Raw genomic sequence first — 19588 nt, forward strand, 5'->3', positions numbered from 1 at the left:
AAGCAGTCATGCACAAATGAAATCTCTACAGCTATTGTCCAGGGCTAAGGTTAGGAGAAATGGGAACAACTGTTTTTTTTTTTTTTTTATAAAGAGCTGCTGCAGGCTACTGAGATGTCTCTATCTCAGCCTACTGCAGGCAGTCCCTACTTTCAGATGGTTAGTCCCCTGGAAGGATGTGTCCCCTGCTTCTCAGGGTCCCAGATGCCATTTTTTTTTTTTTTTTAACAAGGAGCTGCCATGGATTTCTGAGGTGTCCTCATCCCTGCCTATTGCTGGCAGTCCCTGTCATGGTATGCTGTCCCCAGCAGGCAAATTGTAATCTGAAACTGCTTGGAGGGGAAGGGCAGAGATAAGGGGAAAGAAAACTGTGCCCTTTATAAGCAGCTACATTGCAGAAGATGTGGAGAAGCTACAGAGAAAAAGAGAATGCCCAGAGTGTTAGGGAAGCCTGCCCAGTAGAAGCCAGTATCCAGAGAAAAAGAGAAAAAAGAAAAAGGAAAAGTTCCTAGGCAGGCTTAGTCCAGCCAAATAGCAACTACCCCATGAGCAATGGCATCGGGGGCAAGGGTTTCTGTAACTCCTATGTTTTGGGTAGGTAGGAATGTTAGGTCTCCACCCAAGGCCAGAGGTAGATTCCATTCTTTTGACTGGGAGGAAATAGCTCTCCCTTAAATGGCCTCATGAGATCCCTGATCAAAGTTACTGTATAAAGTTCTCCAATCTGAAGAGGTAACCTTAATATCATTTAAAAGATGAGGTGGAATTCGGAAATAAAAATAATGTATTCCTATCATGAAAATTTAGAGGTCCAATTCTAAAACTGTTCACCAGCAGGGATTAGTGTCTGGGATAGAGTTTGCACTGCACCCTCACACATAACATCCAGACAATGTGCTCATTCAGGAAATAAGGAACCACTGCTCCCTTCTGGAATTCTCGAATGGAAAACAAACAAACAAACAAACAAACAAACAAAAACCAATCACATTCCTGGTTGCTGCCTTCTGTTTGCAGCATCCTGTTCTTATTTCCTGTTGTCATCACATATAGATGTGCTATGGACTTCGATACAGATGTAAATACAAATATGGCTAGATAGAGATAGAAGCAGGTGTGGTGGGACAAGCATTTGGAGGTGGATGTAGGAGGATTGAACATTCAGAGCTAGCCTCAGTGACATAGTAAGTTTGAGGCCAGACTGGGTTACATGAGACCATTACAACAACAAAAACAGAAACAGACATAGAGATCTCCAAAGAACATAAAAAGATTTGGGAAATCATAGCAGAAATTTTTAAAAATTAAAACTGAGTGGGGTATGGTGGTGTACTCCTTTAATCCTAGCTCTTGTCAAGGAGAGCAGACAAATCTCTGTGAATTGGAGACCAGCCAACAAAACTGAAAATAATTTAATGATAACAGTGAAATTATTTCTCAGCAAGAAAAACAAAATAGACATGAAAAATAGGAAAAAGCCAAGTAATTATTGCAGTCAAAGTAGCTAAGGTAATACAATCTTGCCCTGACTCCATTTTATGTCTGTATATATATATATATATATATATATATATATATATATATATATATATATATATATATATACATACATACTCCTTAGTCCTTTTACCTCCCCACAATACTGTATCACTCTGCTTCAACATCAAGAGAGTTTCTGAGGCATTAGTCCACTTCTGCTCACTATCAAAAATTAGTATGTCCTAATCAATGTGATGGTCTGTACATTTCTCACATGGATTGTTTTATTTCTGGAGGCCCCAGCAAGATTGTCCCACCCACACAGTTTCAGTCAGGACCTTCACAGCCAGAAGGGAAGGGAGAAGTCTCCTGAAGACAGACATTCCATGGCCCCCATGCTTCCTACTGAGCTTGGAGTGGTCAGGGATGACTGCTGTGTTCCCAGACACAGATGGTGTCCTTCTGACACTCTTAGGAGGTAAGTCTGTCTACTGAATTCAGTCCTGGTTAAAATGGATGGCCGTGTGAGGATCCTTCTCAGAGACTAAGAACACTAGGCTCTTGGTGGCCTTTGAGGATCCCCCTTAGGGTTAAAGGAGATAGACCCTTTGAAAAACCTCATTAAAGTTTGGGAAGGAAACACACAAGGAGGAGTCTTCCCTTCTCCTCTTGTACTTTATTGGGATGTCACTAGAGGAAGATTTGGTTTTCTGATTCTGCCACTTATGAATATAAAGTCGACCTGTGTTTTTAGTGGATGGCTGGCCAAACTGTCTGAATGACTGTATTCTGGACAGTTCTGCCCTGAGAGCATCATTTCTGTTACTGATGTCTATCTCATTTTGCTGTCCTCAGTTGACTGTCTTGAGGACAGGAAGGCTGGTCTGTTCTCTAAGCTGACTTTCACTTAGTGGCAGCTGGAAGCCAATCTGAGGCATGTGCCTCACCTTTTAGAGTACATATCATCTATGTTACATGAGTGATGCCAATTCTTTTCTGGGATTATACTGACAGTTCCAGTAAATGCCATCCTCTGATCCAATCTCTGTTTTGACTTTCATCAGTGAACTATACAGCTGTCTCTCCTTACCTTCCCAGACTCTGTGCACATCTCTTTTGCCACAGCAAAAACTATGACAAAATTAATTATATACTCAATAAATGATCAGGGGAATGAAGCTACAGATTTTTCCAGGGACTGTATTTATGGTTTAAAATTTGTTTGGTATTAATATGGTGGCACAAAAATTTAATCCAGCACTTGGGAGGCAGAGGCAGGGGGAATCTCTGATAATTTAAGGCCATCTTATTCTAAATAGTGAATTCCAAGGTAGCCAGGGCTATGTGGAGAGACCCTGTATAAAAACAAAACAAAGCAAAAAATTGTTTTAGCACTAAAAGAGCTTCAACTCAAACTATAATTTTCAGAACTCAGAATCTTAACAGGAATAAATTACCTTAATTTATAAAATCCTAGTCTTAAGAGGATTTCCTTAATTGTCTATGTTTGTTTTTAATTGAAAAGTAGAGGGGTTGGGGATTTGGCTCAGTGGTAGAGCGCTTGCCTAGGAAGCGCAAGGCCCTGGGTTCGGTCCCCAGCTCCGAAAAAAAGAACCAAAAAAAAAAAAAAAAAAAAAAAGAAAAGTAGAAATAAAAGCAATCCTCGGGGTTGGGGATTTAGCTCAGTGGTAGAGCGCTTGCAAGGCCCTGGGTTCAGTCCCCAGCTCCGAAAAAAAAAGAAAAAAAAAAGCAATCCTTATAATAACCTTAGAAATTTATATATCTTAATCACCAGATATATTATCCTTAAGTCCCAATCTCCACTAACTTAGTACAACTTACTCAAACCATTTACCATTTTGCTTTAAGCTTTCATATTTTTTCTGCTTTATTTTTTTTAAAAGCTTAAGGAATTCACCAGGGTACAAATTGGGGATTGGAATGTCCCTCTCTCTCTTTGGACCCATGGTCATGATTATAATGCTTCCTACAGGGCTATCCCCAAGGGCTCCCCATGACTGGACGCTGACAGTATTTTACTATTCTGCTTGGGCTGCCATAGCTGGTTTGGTTGAAATCCATGGATGACCACTTTACTCACAGGCCCTACAGGCTCTCTCATTCCTCTCCAACTAGGTCTAATGATTAGGCCCTGCTCAACCAACCGACTATTATCCAGTACTTGATCCTTCATAAAAACCAATGACTTATTCATAAAAATCAAAAGGCCTTTAAAGCTGGCTATCTTCCCCATATTTCCTCCTTTAACCTGCGTTCTTGTTTTTCTCCTCATTTAATCCCCCTATTCTAGTTTTCTCTTTATTTCTTTAAAACACTGTGTTCTACCTTCCCCTTTCTTGGAAAAAAATCCTTTCCCACTCCCAGTTCCCTGGATATTCTAAATGAGACACATATATCTTGAGTTTAAAAGCTAGCATCGACATATGAGAGAAAGCATAAAATGTCTGTCTTATCTCACTTCTAGCTCTATTCATAATTTCATTTTTCCATTGTGTAAATGTACCACATTTTCATCACCCACGCATCAGTGTTGTTTCCAATTTCCAGTGGTTAATTTCCAACAGAGCGTAAATGGACAGGAATGAGCAAGTGTCTCTGTAGACCTTTGGGCATATGCCCAAGAGTGATACAGCTGGATCCTGAGGTAGATCTATTTCCAGCTTCCAGAGGGACTACCACACTGATTTCCATACTAGCCATACATGTGTGTACTTCCACCAGTGGTGGTGAAGGGTTGCCACTTCCCCTTGTCCTCCCCAGCATCTGCTGTCATTTGGCCATCCTGACGACTGGGTTAAGATGAAATCTCAAAGTAGTTTTAATTTCCATCTCCCGGATGGGTAAAGATGTTGAACATTTCTTTAAGTGTTTCTCAGTTACTTTTTTCATCTATTGAGAAATATCTGTTTAGTTGTCTGTATGCCTCATTGTTAATTGTGGTATTTGTTTCTTGATGTTCAGTCTTTTGAGTTACTTGTGTAATAATCTAGGTACTTTAAGGCTTGAAGTGAGTGTCCCCCAAGTGAGACACGAGAATGGAGTTCGATGCAAATGCGTTAGGGTTGATCTTCAATCAGCCCCTTGTGGCAAGTGACTAGAAGGTGACCTTGAATGGCTATAACAAGTCATTTTTATACTTTTTGGGGTACAGGTTACATCAGCAAGGTTACAGTTTAAACTTATTGACTAAAGCATATTGACCTTTGAATCTATTGGCTAGCAAGCAAATGATATGCATTCAAACTCTATCTGGGACCAGAGGGTCAGATGACTATCAGTCAGTACGTTCTGCAGTTTTTCAAGAATGTCCCTGCTCCTCTAGAGAACTGTGGGTGGAGAATGGAACTTGGCCTAGCCTTGACCCAAGGTGGGAAGCTGGTACTTGGCTGAATCTTGACCTGAGGCGGTGGGTGTAAGGTTGGTGAAAGCCTCTAGGGTCCTTCACAGGAACTCCATAACCTACCTACTTTCTACCAGGCCAAGCCTCTTAAGAGCTCTTACACTTCAGTAAGAACTAGGGTCCTTCAGTACTAACCCTCTGTCAGGTGAGTAGGTGGTAAAGATTTTCCCATCCTATAGACTACTGCTTTGCTCAAATGACGATGTCCTTTGTTGTACAGAAGCTTCATGAGATCCCATTTATTAATTGTTGGTCTTCATGCCTGCTGTCAGGGTCCTGTTCAGAAAGTCCTTTCCTGTGCCAACAGGCTTAGGTTTATTCCATTTCTCTTCTATCAGAATCAAAGTATCTGGTCTTATGTTGGGGCCCTTGATCTATTTGGAGTTGGTTTAATGCAGGTGTCGTCGGACCAATTTAAACCTATCCCCGCCTTGCTTACGAGTGAACGGGACTCCAGCTACTGCTGTTTTCTTCGGCTTTGACCATTGCTGGGGGTACCTGCTTTTCTAACTGCTGGCCTGGCTACTTCCCCCAACAGTGTACCCCAAATGCTTGCTGCTTCTCCCGGCCATGTGCTCACGGTCCATCTCCTCTCATGGCAGCTTTGGCTTCCTTCTCAAGCTGCCAAGTCCTTTCTCTTCTCCTCCCCCTCCAATCCCCAAGGCTCTAGCCATTTTTATTTAAATCAATAGTTTTAAATTATGGAACAAGGTTTGCTGGTAAACTAGACTTTTGGGCACAGAATTTAGCATTACAATACATAGCCGTAGAGCAAACCTCAACATGCCGGGCGATACAAATAGATCTTTTACTCTTCTACAAGCCTCTGTCTAGTTTGACCAGCACCATTTGTTGAAGGTGCTGTCTTTTCTCTTGTTTTCTACTTTATAAAAAAATCAGGTGTTTGTGGGTGTGCAGACTTAAGTCCTAGTCTTCAGTTCCATTCCATTGATCTTTAGCTATCCGTGTGTGTGTGTGTGTGTGTGTGTGTGTGTGTGTGTGTTCACTTATAAAACTAAAGATTGTTTTGTTTTAATGTATGTAAAACATTGTGCTGCAATTTTAATGGGGATTGCATTGAATCTCTAGATTGCTTTGGGTAGGATGGTTATTTTTCTTTTTTTGCAATATTAATTTACCACTAATCTGTGAGCACGGGAGCTCTTCCCATCTTCTGGTGTCTTTAATTTCTCTCTTCAACACCGTAAAGTTTTTATTATACAAATCTCTGGCTTGCCTGGTTAACATTACTGCAAAGTATGTTTGAGGCAATTATGAAAGTTTCCATTTCCCTCATCTCATTCTCTGTATGTTCATCATTATAGAGAGAAAGACTTCTGATTTGTGTGTGTTACTTTGTGTTCTACTCCTGACCAGGAGCCCCTAAGTTTCCACAAGGGGTCTAGGACATAGCTTTTACTGAATTTGGGATTTCTGATAGGATTCCTAGAAAGCAGTGAGTTTATAGCTGGGAAAAGAGAAAGTCTTTAAACAAAATCGGGTTGTTTCTTAGGTTTTTTTTGTTTTTGTTTTTTGTTTTTTGTTTTTTGTTTTTTTTTTTTTTTTTTGACATGGGCGTCTTGCTGTACAGCCCTGGCTGGCTTAAAATATACTTTGTAGATTAGGCTAGCCTTGAACTCGCAGAGAAGATTGGCCTGTTTCTGCCACTGGAGCACAGAGATTAAAGGTGTGTGCAACTGATAAAGAAGAAACTTGAAGTCTTCGAACTGATGGTATAAAGAGTTTGTAAATAGATTTAGCTAAAGGAGTACTGCCCCCTCGCCCCCCAAATTCTCAAAAAAAAAAAAAAGTAGTACACCAACCATGGATGAGTAAAAATACAATGTGAGGGTGTAAGTGTTTATTCGCCGCCATCAAGTCCGTCCCCAAGGGACACGCCTCTCAGCAGGCAGCTTAAGGGGCAGTGCCGGGTTCCTGGCCTGCCATAAAGCACCCCCCACCTTCTTTATACTTAATTTTTATATTTTGAGGCAGAGTTTCACTATGGTAGCTCTGGCTGTCCTAGAACTCACTGTGTAGACAAGCCTGGCCTCTCAGTCACAGAGATCTGCCTGCCTCCTCTTCGAGTCCCCAGTTCTTCTCTTGGGAAAAGCATAATTCTGCAACATGGGTAGGATGATGGCCCTGGATAACAACTGTTTGGAAGAAACAAGGACAAACACCACTGAAATACTTAGGAAATAATTCTGGCAATATCTTTTGCAGTGTAAATCTCCCATCTGTTCAAGTAGCTGGGCTGTGGTCTTCTGTCTCTGTTTTAAATTGTTTTCAATGTGTAACCTGGGGCTGAAACTGAGAGATTTAAGGATGATAGCATATATAAAATGTATAAACCTCTGATGTATATAAGTTAGTAAATCTTCTATTCAAGGTTGGCTCCTCTCTGAGTATTAGCCAGAGGCAGACAAATACTATTAAAGAGCTTTTCCTTTATTAATCTAAGAGTACAGAGTGATTTCTCACTGGGAAGTCTTATTATTTTTATAACACCAATATGGCTAGCACAAATGTTCTTAATTGTGTTGGAATTCTTTATGAGTTGGCAGAAGGCTTTGACTAGACTTGAGAGTGAGGGCTCCTTTCTCTTCCTATGCCTGCATATTTCTGTCTTCCTGTCTTGCTTCCTGTGTCTGTACAGGGTGTGGATTCACAGTGATTTCACCGACTATGGCTTATATCCAGAAGAGGGACTTCTATTTTTAATTTACTTTCTAGAATTACACTTAAGACCAGAGAGTTAGCTCAAGGATTAAGAGCACTTATTGCTCCTGCATAGGACCCGGGTTCAATTCCCAGCAACCACATGACAGGTCATAATTATCTGTAACCCTAAACCCAGGGGATCTGATCTCCAAGGGCATTGGGCATGTATGCGGCGCACTTGCATACATGCAGGTAAAACATGCATCCACATAAAATAATAAATCTTAAAATACTTAGAATTAGACTTACTTCTTTATTTTTATGTGTTTGTATGTGAGCATGGGCTTGTTCATGGTGTAGCATGTGTGTGGGGGTCGGAGGATGGCTTACTGGAGTCAGTCCTTTCCTCTCACCATGTAGTCCTTAGGATTGAACTCAGGTCAACAGGCTTGGCAACAAGTGCCCTAACCCACTAAGTCACCTCACAGCCCCCTTAATTCACTACTCTGAATGTTGTTAGGTCAAGGCAAATTTATTCCTATGTAAATCGTATCTCAGAGCAACTGAATAACCGATGTGGATATGTTATTCTTTATAGAATTACTCCAACTCATCCCCCAAACTGTAAGTTCTACCAGTGAAATAATTCTTTTAGGATAGCGCCTTTTATGATGGCAGACGTGGTCCTTGTTTGCATTGTTCTCTTTTTTGTTTTGGTTTGTTTTGGTTTGGTTTGGGATTTTCAAGCCTAGTATCATAGAGGACTGAACTTAAATGTCTGTTGAGGTGCTGGGAAGCAAAGCTGGGGCTCCTTGCAAGTGACAAGTTCTTTATCATTGAGCTGCACCCCTCTGCCACCTGAATTAAAAACCTTATACGTTTCTTAATTTAGATTTAAGTAACCAAGCAGATGTCTGCCAGATTCCCATTATTTTGGATCACGCAGATCTGTGATAATAATCTTTGATTCTGAAAACATTTGGTGAAAGACTAACAGGAAACTTTATAGTGGATGAGTCAGAGTGACACCCCCTGAACAATGAAAAGGGCTTGCAGAGAAACATCGCCTCCTTTAAAGTTTATTTGGTTTTATAATCATGAAGCAATGGGTTGCATCATGGCCTTTATAAGCATAATTTTTGCTGAGCTCTCTTTTCTCCTCCCTCCCTATATCATTCTGGCTTCTTGCTCATTCCCTTCTCCCTCAGAGGTTTCCCCTTTCGAGTCACATGTCCTCTTTTCCCATTCCCACCCCCAGTGTTTTCATTCTTTCCCCTTTTGCCTCCTTCATGGTCTTCCTTTTAGTTTCATGACCTATAACTCCCATGTGTACACATACATACAAATTAAAACCCGTGCCATGTAGAACATAGAGATCCGCTGTGATTGCTTCTCTGAGTGTGGGTTATTTATTATAACAATTTCAAAATTCATAAATTTTCTTGAAAAAAATTATGACAGATTTTTTATGGCTGAGTAAAATTATATTTAATATACTTGAGATCTCATGATCGGGAAGGTGATTTTCCCTGGGGAGGTTCATCCATTGTAGTCTAGATGTGATGACCCTTCTGACTTCCCCAAACAGGAAGCCCCAAACAATTTATGAATGCCTTGGTGGTGGTCCAGGACTGAGTTCATGCTCTCTCCAGAAATATTTTTAAAAAGAAGTTCTATTGTGGATATGTGGATATGCACCATATTTTTCCTGTATATCGACTCATGAACAACAAGGCTGGTTCCATTTCTTTCCTGTAAACAGTATAGCAATAAATATAAATGTGCAATCATGTTTATGACAGAATCCAGTCATGTGGGTATATTCTCTCTCTCTTTAGAATCTGTCTTTAAAATGATCTCGATGGCTCACTTACTAGTCTACTTTCACCAAGGATATTAATATGAACAAAAGCCCTCTATTTTTCTTTTATTGAAAATAGTTTTTTAACTTCACACTCGTGTCTAGGTTCTAGTGGCTAGGTTTACATTTATTCGTTTGTCCATTCTTAAAATAGAACAAAATTAAATATAAGATAAAACAAAAACGATCACATTATAGAGTAGGACAAGACAAACCAACAGAAGGAGGAGAGCCCAAGAGAAGTCACAAGAACAGAGACCACTCATTCGCACACTCAGGAATCCCGTAAGAACACTGAACTCTATGCCATGATAAAAGCGCACAGCGCCTGGTATGCACCCGTGCAGGGCCTTTGCGTGATGTTTCAGTCTCATGCTGCGCCATGGTTAATGGACTGTGAGGGTGTTCTCTTCAGCAATGGGCCCTTTGTGTCAGTTTGTAGAGAGTGACCCTATAGTCTCAGCAACATTCTGGGTTGTTTTTTGGAATTCCCATGGGGCCTCTTTGTCCAACAACTCAATTAGATGTAACTCAATCCCACTACCCGAAGCTTCATTTTGCGACAAGAGATGGCTAATTGGGACTCTGTCTTCCCGTTATTTTTTAGTTTCCTTTAGAGTGCCTTCAAATATGGATCCTTTAGGATGATTCTACTATATTAGGCTTCCACACTCTCCCTCAAATGTCCCTTGGTTTTAGCTGTCTCTCCCAATATTCCCTCACAGGACTCCCTCTCTCCTCTCTTCCTCCCCTCTCTTCACTTGATCCTCTCACTCCAGACTCCCTAATGCCTCTATAAACATCTATTCTACTTCCCTGTTCTAATGAGGTCATCTGTTCCCTCCAGCTCTATACTTACCCTCTGTGTGCTCCTTCCAGCCCCTGCTCTATACCTACCCTCTGCGATTTTATGGGTTATAGCTGTTTTATCACGGCATTGACAGCTAATAGTCACATATAAGTGAGTGCACACCATATCTGTCTTCCTGGGTCTGTGATATCTCATTAGTTCTTTATACTTGTTTGCAAATTCCACGGCATCTTTTTTTTTTTTTAAATAGCCGAGTAATACTCCATTGTGCAAATTGTACCACATCTCTTTATCCGTTCTTCTGTTCAGGCACATCTAGGTTGTTTCCAATTCCTGGCTTTTACAAAGAGAGCGACTGTTATTCTGTGTCTGCTTTTCCCCCTTGGAGTACGCAAGTCCGTTGCACACTTCATTGGGTGGGTGGGTTCAATGCAGGGCCTTGGTGGTGGTGGATAAGAGAACAAAAAATACCCATACCCAGGAACAGCTTTGGAGAACTGGTTCAGTCTCTGGGGCAAGGTTTGTGTGGCTGTGTACAATTGGCCAGGACAGGGGTGTTGGAAGATGCTTCATCTGCATACTCAGGTACAAGGGGAGAACCTTATATGGTCAAACAAGGATTGAGGCCCAATAACTGTCAGTGTAGTAAATTCTGAATGGGGTTGATAGTGGGGCATCAGGCTTCATGGTGCCAGGTTGGGAGGTAGAAGGGAGCCAACATCTCCCATCCTCATCTGAGGTATCCAGGGCTGAAGTTATGCTCGACTCTTCTTCTGCTAATCCTGGGCCATTATGGCCTCACGAGCAACATTAAACATGGTGGAGCAAGTGTTTCTGTGGCAGGATGAGGCACCCTTTGGGCATATGCCAAAGATTTGAGATACTGATTTCTACAGTGGCTGCACAAGTTTGCACTCCCACCAGCAGTGGACAGTGCTCCTCTTTCTCCATATTCTATTCTGACAGGTATAAGATGACATCTCAGGGCCACTTTGATTCGCATTTCCCCGATGGCTAAGGATGTTGAACATTTCTATGTTTCCTGGCCATTCGAGATTCCTCTATTGAGAATTCTCTGTTTATATTTGTATTTCATTTTAAAATCAGGTTTTTCAGGCTGGAGAGATGGCTCAGTGGTTAAGAGCACTGACTGTTCTTCCAGAGGTCCTTAGTTCAATTCCCTAGCACCCACATGGTGGCTCACAACCATCTGTAATGGGATCTGATGCCCTCTTCTGGTGTGTCTGAAGACAGCTACAGTGTACTCATATAAATAAAGTAAATGAAAATTCCTAAAAAATTAAAATCAGGTTTTCTTGATATCTAGTTTCTTGAATTCTTTATATATTTTGGATATTAGTCCTCTATTGACTGTGTAATTGGTAAAAATATTTTCCCACTCTGTAGCCTGTCACTTTGTCCAAAATGGCTTCGAAACTGTCCAAAAACTGCTTCTCAGTTTCATGAGGTCTCATTTATTAATTGTTGATCTTAGTGCATGCATGAGTGGTGTTCTGTACAGAAGGTCTTTCCCTGTGCCAACGAGTTCAAGGCTAGTCCTCACTTTCTATTCGATCAAGCTCAGTGTATCTGGTTTTATGTCGAGGTCTTTGATCTATTTGGAGTTGAGTTTTAGGGGGTGGCGGTGGAGGGGCTTTGCAAGGGAAAGGAGAGAAGGATATCCCACCAGGACCTGCTTAGTCAGTCCCCTGAGAATGAGGGCAGGGAGTGAAGAAGGGCACAGCAGGGACAAGACTGAGAGGCTGGATTTGGAAGAATGGAGGGAGAGGTAAGGATCTCCCTGCTTCTCTGTCAGGAATAACCCATGGCTTTCCAGGAAACTTCTACTGCTTCCATGGCCGGAGAGATTTGGATATACTCCCACGAGCAGTAGACCTATGGTAGTTCTACTTTTAGTTGTTTGAGAGAACACCACAGTGATCTGGCTGCACCGATGTACATGCACGCCCACCAGCAGTGTAGAAGCCGTGCTCTTTCCCCACATCCTCACCAGCATTTGCTGCCATTTGCTTTCTTTTTCTTTAAAAATACATATATTTATGTACAGCAAATGAGAAACTGAGTTCTGATCTCTGGAAAAATGTCCAGGATCTGACAAACTGTGTGAGTCAAGTGTCTTGTACACACTGGGCTTGAGAATTATAAAACTAACTGCTGTCCAGGGCTGGGAAATCTGACAGGCTATGTTTGAGAGCTGTAATAGTTGCCCCTGTAGGGCTCAGGGTGTTCTCAGCCAACGTCTGCATGACACCTGTAACAGGAGACAGCCCCATCTGCTCCTCTTAGCTGCTGTCTCTTGCTGCCACTTCCTCCTGCTGGAAGGTAGGGATTACAAAGGCTGCAAGTTCTGGGATTACCAGTGACTCAAAGCACATAGTAACAAGCCTCCCATCTGAGTGTCCAGAGCTGCAAGTCTCGGCCTTCTAATGCGTGGAGATGTGGGCCTCTGGTTCTCAGGACTTGTCACTGTAAGCTTCTGGGTCTGACAATACAACACCTAGGATGTGGCACTCAAGGGTCCATGAGTGAAGGCACTGGATAAGTTCCTCTTTACCTACATGTAATACTTATCTGGTTAGAACAAAAGCATTCAAACCAGTCTGAAGATTACTAAAAACCATCCAATTCGTAAATAAGAACAAATTGAAGTGAACCAGAAATGGGCCATGTCCTGATTGTAAATAGTCTCTAATATTTTTTTATTATTTATTTATTCATTTGAGTCTAGCTGTCCTGGAACTCGCTATGTGGACCAGGCTGACCTCGAACTTACAGAACTCTACCTGCCTCTGACTCCCCAAGTGCTGCTAACATTTTTATTTTATTTTAAAATGTTTATGTGTGGGGGTGTTTTGCTTACAGGTTTATTTGTGCATCATGCCCGTGCTTGGTGCATGTGGAGGCCAGAAGAGGGCATCAGATCCCCTGGAGCTGGGATCACAGATGGTTATGAACCAGCATGTGGATTCCAGGTCTTGTGCAAGACCAGCCAGTGCTCTTAACTGCTGCTGCGTCATCTCTGTAGCTCCATCGCTCTTTAAAATCATCCCTCTCGGGGTTGGGGATTTAGCTCAGTGGTAGAGCGCTTGCCTATCAAGTGCAAGGCCCTGGGTTCGGTCCCCAGCTCCAAAAAAAAAAAGAAAAAAAAATCCCTCTCTTTAAAAGATGTCTCCTTTTGAGTGTGTGGGTGTTTTTGGTTTGCTTTAGGTTTTGGGTTTTGGGTTGGTTTTTGGGTTTTTTTTTTTTTTTGAGTCATTTTTAATGAATACTGTCATGGTTACTCTTCATTGTCAACTTGGATGGGATTGGAATCATTCAGGAGACACACTTCTGGTTGTGTCTGTGAGAGCATATCCAGAGAAACCTAACTGAAGAGGGAAGATCTGTCCTGAAGGTAGGTGACAGACTCCCGTGGGCTGCATTAACCCTCTGCTTCCTAGCTGTGGGTGGGACGTGGCCAGCTTCTCACACACCTTCAATACCTTGGGCAATACCTTCAAACTGTGAGCCACGAGAAGCCCTGCTAAGTTGCCTTTGTCACAATGAAGAGCAATCAATATTAATATTACACAGTGGAAGTGGCCTGCGCTATCGAAGTGGTCACTAGGTCACAAAAGCCTTTACAGCTTTCACTCTCTGTTGGATTCGCTCTAGGGGAAGGATACACTAGCAACTTTAAAGAGAATTCCACATGGTGACAAACTGAAGTTGTTTGTCGGCAGCTCCCAAGTGACAAGAGTGAGCAAGTCAGGACTTCAGACGGCTGTAGCTCAGACTGATAATTTGACTGCAACGCTGACGTACCAGGGCCAGACCACTTGGCTAGACTGCCCCTGAAAGCCTGATCCATGGGAAGCGTCAGATGATAAATGCTTATTACCGTATTAGTTAGCTGAAATAAGGGCGAGATCATTTGCCAAAAGAGCCAAGTATATATATTAATTAATTAAGCTCACTTAAAAAGTAGAGTGTGAAGTTTATTCTTTTTTTTCTTTCTTCTTCCCTTTTTTTTTCAGAGCAAGAGACAGCACATGGGGTCTCATACTGTGCTCTACCGTGAACTGTAACCTTTGGTTTTCTTTCCTCCCTCGTTTGCTTTGTATATGTTTGAAATTTTTTATGATACAAATTGAATCTAGGATTTCTATTGCATAATTACATAAATAAATCCCAGGTAGGTTATAGTTTAGAATACCTAAATATCTTTTATATGGCCAGATTGGAAAGGAATTCTCATTCTGGGACTATTCGTGTTGCAGTGTTAGAGATTGAATTCAGGGCCTGAAATATACTACCACTGAACCATACTCCCTTCATTAAAAAAAAGTCATTTAAAAAAATTGTGTGTATATGTATATGTCTGTGTGTGTGGGCATGCGAGTGCAAACGTCTGTGGTATTCTGACAAAGGTATCAGATTTGGAGCTGGAGTTAGAGGCAGTTGTGAGTGGCTAGGCGTATTTCCAGGGAATCAAAGATGGGTCCTCCACAAGGCAGCCCATACTTCTAAGCTCTAAGCCATCTCTCCAGCCCCCTTCCCACCTCCTTTCTTGAGACAGGATCTCAGTATATAACCCAGGCTGGTCTTGAAATTGCAACTGATCCTCTCCTATTGTTCCCGAGTATCTGAATTATCAGGTAAATTGTATCCTCTTTCTCTTCTTTTTTTTTCCCTTGGAATATGTGTTTACTAGGTAGCTCTGGCCAGAACTTGCTGTCCAGAGTGCACTGGCCTCTAATAAAGAGCCTCCCTCTTGCCCCTGCCTCCAGAGAGCTAGGATTAAAGGCATGTGCCACTCCACCCATCAAGAAAGGAATTCTTAAAACGAGGAACAAACGCCAGAGATTATAAGTAAAAGATACATTTACCTTCGTTTTTAAAATGACTACTTATTACACGATGAACCTCAATCTGAAAAATTATAGTCCCCATGCATATTAAAGAAAAATAGTATCTGAATATATTAGTAATTACTGCAAATCTACAAGAAAACAATAACTGATAGGAAAATGGGTCAGTGGTGTGATTGTATAATACAGAAGAGAGAGTCAAACAGCCAATAAACCAATAAAAGATTAACCAGAAGCAGGGCACAGTGCCACATTAGTTCCAGCCACTCAGGTTGCTAAGTCAGGAAGGACAACAGAGCCTAGGGTTTCAGGGCCAGAAAGGGTCAGTTTGTTTGTTTATGTGTATGGGTGCTTTACCTGCATGTATGTCTATGTATCACTTACATGTCTTGTGCCAATGGAGGCCAGAAAAGGGCATTAAATCCCCTATAACTCCAAGTACAGATGGTTGTGAGCTCCATGTCAGTGCTGGGAACCTGGGTTCTCTGCAAAAGCAGCTAGTGCTCTTAACCACTAAGCCATCTCTCCAGTCTTTCCTCCTCCTCCTCTTCCTCTTTCTCTTTCTCCTCCTCTTCTTCTTCTTGTTTGTTTTTTTGTTTTTTGAGACAGGGTCTCATGCAGCCAAGGATGGCTTCCAACCTATTATGTTGTGGAAGATGATATTGAGTTTTCTTTTTTCAAGATTTACTTATTTTATTTCATGTATGTGAGTACACTGTTGCTGTCTTAGACACACCAGAAGAGGGCATCAGATCCCATTACGGATGGTTGTGAGCCATCATGTAGTTGCTAGGAATTGAACTCAGGACCTGTGGAAGAGCAGCCAGGGCTCCTAACCACTGAGCCATCTCTCCAGTCCTCCAGTGTTGTTATTTGACAGCTAGTTTTCTTCAATTATTTTATGTTTTTTGAATTAGGGTCTAGTTTTGTTGCCTAGGCTGGCCTTGAACTCCTGAGCTCAAGTGACCACCCTGGTTCAGCCTTCTGAGTATTGGCATTACAGGCATGTGTTACTACTCAGGGTATCCCAAACTCCAGCTCCCTCTCCTTTCTGAGTCCCACACCATTTCCCAGAGCTTCTCTCCTGGAATTAAGCGCTAATTGTTATCAAGAGGAACTGGTTTGCTCTCATACCTTATAGTAACTGCCTTCCCTCCCATCTCCTTTCCTCAGTGCACTGTGCTCCCTGGAATCCCGTGTGACACATGCTCTACTTGAATTCCTGCCTCAGATCCCTTTCTGGGAGAACCATTACTAATATCAAAACTATCTTGCTTTTTTGCCAGAATGGATAAATTCTGAATCCTGATGACCGTGGGAACTTTCCAGAAGAGAAAAGTTGCACCACAAAGGCCGACCAGACTACAGGCACACACTGTCCAAGCCCTAGGCTCTTCATAGACCTCCCAGATGTCTGCTTTCTTTCTGTCACCATTGAACCTGGTCTACAACTGGCAGCATAAGACTTTTCACTTTTATTTTTGAGACTGTAATGTAGCTACATCTTTTCCCCCTTCCCTTTCTTCCACCTAAACACAGCCTTCAGCCTTGACTTGTCTGGGTTCAGAGTTAAAATTCTACCGTCTCCTCCTTCCCCTGCCTCCCAGGTCTCATTGTGGAGCTTTGGCTGGTCCAGAACTTTCTATGTAGACCAGGCTGGCCTGGAATTCACAGAGATCAGTATTCCTCTGCCACCTGAGTGGCAGGATCAAAGGCCTGTGGTAGGAGTGGTGGTAAAGGATAGGAGGAGGGACACTATGTCAGGTGTGTCAAGTGTGTAGCCTGTCTGGAAAGTAGGATTTGCTCTAGGAAATGGAAGAGGCAGAAGCTGCAGAGTAGCCCACAGGGAAATGTGCTGGATAATGACAGCATTCGCATAGGGAACCCCATGTGATCCAGGGCTATAAACAAGATTTATGATTTTAGCACCATGGCCTGGGCAGTGGGAAGGGCAGTGGGCATGCAAGGTCTGGAGACCACTGCTAATGTGCAACACTTCCCAGACACAATGCTCCCAGCATGGTGCTCCCAGCCATGGTGCTCCCAGCCACGGTGCTCCCAGTATGGTGCTCCCAGCCACGGTGCTCCCAGCATGGTGCTCCCAGCATGATGCTCCTAGCTACAGTGCTCCCAGCATGGTGCTCCCAGCCACGGTGCTCCCACTCTTGCTGCAGTCAGATGTGCAAAGCTCTTTTAACTTTTAAAGGGAATATCAAAGAATATATGAACTACTTTCGAAAAAGCAGCATACTATTGAGCTCCATAGCTAGCTGTAACTTGAATTATGTGATCTTTCAAGCTTCTATTTCTACAATTGATCTTAACCAAAAGGGAAATGATTCCAGCTTCTATTTCTGACCGACTTGCTTGATTTCCCTTCGCTCTTCTTACATAAGATAGAAGCTGTTGGTTGGGGCTAGTCACATGCCACATAATAGACACATATATCGTATACCACAGTAGACCCAGAGATTATATCGCTTCAGTGATGATGTAGCCATTTTGGTTGGCTAAGTACAGTCTATGATGTTTGCACAGTGAGGAAATCACGCGACAGAGCATTTCTCAAAAGATAGCCTATGTCAAAGCGCAGTCTGTAGCATGATGAACTCCTATTGCTTTCCTTAGTGATTAGAACACTTACCGGTAGCTTATTAGGAAGAAATGCAGTGCATTCCTCTCAAGTCTCTTTTCGAATAAAAAGATAGCTGTTCCATTTAAAATAGCCAGTTCAGTTTCTAACCAAGTCAGCCAGGTCTACAACTGGCAGTATAAGTGGATACTGACTTATAAAAGGCAGGGCATGCAGAGGAAATGCTGACTGAGGAGAGTTCCTATTTGCATTGAGACAGTATGGGTAAATGTTGCGAAAGTGGCAAGTGTTAGATACACTGTTCAAAGATCACCTGGGGAGTGTAACTGACTGGCAGCCCCTCTGGCTTCCTCATGGGATTGTATTAGTGCAGGCTGATGCCTGAGAGATTCAGGACTGCTCCAACTGGCAAATTGGCTCCAGGGCTCCCCACTGGCTCAGCAAGTGTTTTCTCAGAACTGCACCTAGTTAGACTCCTCTTAACTGGTCTCCCCTTCTCCCTTTACCCCACAGCCATTAGGGCTTTATTCCACTCTGATTCATCTCCTTGCCTTCTCTGGCTTCTTTCCCCTTTACTGTTGCAGACATCCCCCTAATAAATACCTTGCTTGTCTGATTGTTTTAACATCTGCTTCTGAATAGACTGCCAGAGATACCCAGTGCCACAACTGGTTTCTACGGGCTGGAGAGAAGAGTTTATGTCTTGATTCTCAATTCTCCATTCAGTGACATGTTGGTAGCTTGAAAGATGCCCCAATGGGAACACTCTGCACAATAGAAGTCAATTAATGCTACACAAGTGGGCTTTTCTCCCCCAAATGAGCTGCTGGTTAGATGCTGATCAGTGTACCTTGTATACATTCAGTAGAAAGGCCCACCTGGTGGCACATGCTTTTAATTCCACCAGTCAGGAGCCAGAGGTAGGCAGATCTCTATGAGTTCAAGGCCAGCCTGGTACACGTAGATTCTGGCACAGCAAGGGAAACATAGAAACACTATCTCAAACCAATAAAAGGAATAAAAATAAATAAAAAATTTAAAAAAAAGTGCACACACTTAACCAAGAAACCTGGTGTGATGGTTTCGATGAGACTGGCCCTTGTAGGTTCATAGATGTGAACTTAGTCTCCAGTTGTTGAGCTGCCAGGGAGGGATTAGGAGGTGTGACTTTGTTCGAATAAGTGTTGCCATCAGTGGAGGAGTGTTATTAGGAGTGGGCTTTGAGGTTCAAAAGGTCACACTCTTGAATCCAGACAGACCCAGTCTGTTTGACTCTGTCTCTCAGGACATAAAGCTCTCAGCTGCTTTTCCAACACTATACCCACCTATGTATGCCACTATGCTCCTCACCGTGATGATAATGGACTAACCCTCCAAAACTGTAAGCAAACTCCCCAATTAAATGGCCACCGTGTTTCTTCATGGCAATTGAGCACTAAGATACTTGGGTTAAATTCCTGGACTGAAAGGCGAAGTGGAACACTTGACACTCGCCTACTGGGTACAAAGTAGTGTGTTCGACCTTCATTTCTGGGGAATAAAGTTTTGTAATAGCTGCAGGGTCTGAAGCCTCTAATGCAGAACTTGAGAGGCTGAGGAGGAGAATCACCTCAAGTTTGAGGTCAGCCTGGGCCACAGAGCAAGACCTCGTCTTGACAAAGCCAAAGGCAAACAGACACAAATTCCCAGACTCAAACTAGAAACTCCCCAAATGTCTCCCAGAAACAGAATAAATTAACAATTTGTCATAAAATGACATATATTCTCACACAAAAAGAATATGAGATGGGAAATAAGTGGCCTACTATTATAGAGAATATGGCTGGATATCACAAATAAAATTCTGAGAGAAAGAAGCAAGACATAAAAGAATTCACTCTGTAGAGTT

General features: G+C 42.3%; 1 pseudogene; it reads left to right on the forward strand.

Annotated features, from left to right (window-relative positions):
* Gsta4-ps3 (glutathione S-transferase alpha 4, pseudogene 3) overlaps positions 1 to 16654 on the forward strand; it is a 42902-nt pseudogene extending 26248 nt beyond the window's left edge.
* The last annotated feature ends 2934 nt before the right edge of the window (positions 16655 to 19588 follow it).

The sequence above is a fragment of the Rattus norvegicus genome, chromosome 3 (genome assembly GCF_036323735.1).
Source record: "Rattus norvegicus strain BN/NHsdMcwi chromosome 3, GRCr8, whole genome shotgun sequence".
Lineage (NCBI taxonomy): Eukaryota > Metazoa > Chordata > Mammalia > Rodentia > Muridae > Rattus > Rattus norvegicus.